A 3,083-nucleotide genomic window follows, 5' to 3' on the forward strand; every position below is an offset into this window, starting at 1 on the left:
CGCCTCCAGGAGGCTCCAATTTCCAAATTGCTACCAGCTTGGGGACCTTGCATTCAGAACACCTACGTTTATGGTAGACACCTGAATCAAATCACTACACTTGGTTATTTTTATTTTTGTTCATTTTTATTTATTTGAGAGTGACAGAGAGAGAAAGAGGCAGATAGAGAGAGAGAGAGTGGGCGCCAGGGCCTCCAGCCACTGCAAACGAACTCCAGACGTGTATGCCTCCTTGTACATCTGGCTAACGTGGGTCCTGGGGAATTGAGCCTCGAACTAGGGTCCTTAGGCTTCAAAGGCAAGCGCTTAACCCCTAAGCCATCTTTCCAGCCCACTTGGTTAGTTTTTTAATTTTAGTTTAATTTTGTTCTTTTGCTGATTTCCTAAAACAGGGATTCATTTAGCCTAGGCTGACTTCAAACTCACTATATGTACTTAAGGATGTCCTTGATCTCTAAAAAAGAAGCCAAGCCGGGCGTGGTGGTACACACCTTTAATCCTAGCACTTGGGAGGCAGAGGTAGGAGGATCATCATGAGTTCAAGAAGGCCACTCTGAGACCACATAATGAATTCCAGGTCAGCCTGGGCTAGAGCAAGACCTTACCTTGAGAGGAAAAAAAAAAAAGTGTGCTGAGGATCTAACTCAGTGGTAAGGTGCTTACCCAGCATACATGAGGCCCTAGGCCCTAGATTCAAGAGCCTGGATATAATCCTCAACCCTCCAAAAAAAAAAAAAAAAAAAAAAGTATGTGTTGATTGTGAAAGTCTATGAGCTTTAACTTTAGAATAAAGTTCTTCCTCTGGTGTCATTTCCCAAAGAAAAAGGATGTGTTGGGCTAGAGACACTCACAAAGTGGCTGAAACTCCACAGTGCTAAGATTTCCTGGGCTAACATTTTTTTCTTTTCAAAACTTTTTTTATTAACAACTTCCATGATTATAAAAAAAATCCCATGGTAATACCCTCCCTCCCCCACCTTTCCCCCTTGAAACTCCATTCTCCATCATATCCCCTCCCTCTCTGTCTTTTATTTTGATCTCATCATCTTTTCCTCCTATTTTGATGGTCTTGTGTAAGTAGTGTCAGGCACTGTGAGGTCATGGATATCCAGGCCATTTTGTGTCTGGGGGAGCACATTGTAAGGAGTCCTACCCTTCCTTTGGCTCTTAGGTTCTTTCCGCCACCTCTCCACCATAGACCCTGAGCCTTGGAAGGTGTGATAGAGATATTGCAGCGCTGAGCACTCCAGTCACTTCTTCCCAGCACCATGATGCCTTCTGAGTCTTCCCAAGGTCGCTGCCGTCTGAAAAGAGAAGGTTCTCTAACCAAAAGTGAGGGTAACGTGCTTACATTTTTTTTTAAAAAATGTATTTTTATTTATTGGAGAGAGAGAGACGCAAAGGGAGTTGTATGAGTGCCTCGGGGCCTCCTGCCACAGCAGAACTCTGGACTCACGCAACACTTTGTGCGTCTGGTCTTATGTGGGCACTGGGGCATTGAACCCTGGCCTGCAGGCTTTGTCAGTATGGTAGTTTGACTGTACGTCCTCCATAGACTCGGGTGTTTGACCGAAGCTTGTAAATTGGCTCTTTCTGCCACCTGGCTGCAAGAGGTGTCACTGGGGACAGATTGTGATGTCCAGCTCAAAGGGGTGTTTGGGGGCAGATCCGATGTCCAGTCCGGAGGCAGGCAGAGAAGCTGGAGCTCTGCCTGCGTTGCTGCTGCTGCTCGCCTGCGCTTGCTGCGTGTGTGCCGGCGCTGGTGCTTCTGCTCGATGCAGTGTTTGATCTTCCTCCTGGATCTGTAAGTTTAAAGTAACTCCCTTCCTCCCATAAACTGTGCCCAGTTTGGAGGTTCATCCCAGCAGTGGGAAGCTGACTACAGCATTAAGCAAACATGTAACCGCTGAGCCATCTCTCAGCCCATCCTGGGCTGCTGATTTCTTTCCTCCACCGTCTCCAGCCATGGCAGCCCAGATCGATGTGGTTTACATTGCCTTTAATCATCATTTTCTATGGTTGATTTATGCCCATGATGGGGTGGCCGGTTAAACACAGGAAGCATGGAGCACGGTAGTTGAAAACCAAGTTAACACTGTGTGTCAGGCCATCAATTCTCACTCAGTTGAGAAAACAAGCACAGTGGATGGCTACCCACACAGAGAATGATGTGGCCAGTCCACGCTCCACCCCGAGACGGGACTAAACACCTGCCGCTGCGCAGCCTCGTCTGCACCTGGGGGCTTGTTAGATCTGCTTTCTTTTTATTATTATTATTTATTTATTTGAGAGAGAGAGAAAGAAAGAGACAGAGAGAGAGAGAGAATGGGCACATTAGGACCTCCAGCCACTGCAGAGAAACTCCAGATGCATATACCACCTTGTGCATCTGCTTGCATGGGAACTGGGGGATAGAACCTGACTCCTTAGGCTTTGCAGGCAAGTGCCTTAACCACCAAGCCATCTCTCCAGCCCCGTATCTGCAGACTTTCAGGGTACACTCAACACTACTGAATCAATCAATGTTCATCCTATCAACCTGCATTTAACCTATTTATACTCTAAAATTAGCAGACCTGTTGTGATCTGCAAGCTGGTTTAAAGAGGGAACAATTGGGGGGCTGGAAAGATGGCTCAGTGGTTAAAGGCACTTGCTTGTAAAGCCTAATAGCCCAGGTTCAACTCCCCAGTGCCCACACAAAGCCAGATGTACAAAGTGGTGCCTGCATTTGGAGTTCCCATGCAGGAGGCCCTGGCATGCCCGTTCTTATTCTCTCTCTTTAGCCACTCTTCTCATGAGCAGGAGTTCTCTGTACTTGAGGCTCGCCCCACTCATGCTTTCATGGATAGGAGCTCTGTGCCCTCTGGGCTGTATCCCATTCCTGCCTTCTCATGGGCAGGAACTCTCTATATTCTCTCTTCTTTCCTTTTCTTAAACTCTGGGCTTCCCCACATCTGGGAACCCTGCTCATACCTCTTGGGCATGAGCTCTGTGTTTCTTCCTTCTCTCTCTCTCTCTTTAATGTAGAAAAGCAACTTATTCCATTAGAAGCACTTACACAGATAGTTATGGAGAGTAACGG

This window comes from Jaculus jaculus, chromosome 9 (assembly GCF_020740685.1).
Source record: "Jaculus jaculus isolate mJacJac1 chromosome 9, mJacJac1.mat.Y.cur, whole genome shotgun sequence".
Lineage (NCBI taxonomy): Eukaryota > Metazoa > Chordata > Mammalia > Rodentia > Dipodidae > Jaculus > Jaculus jaculus.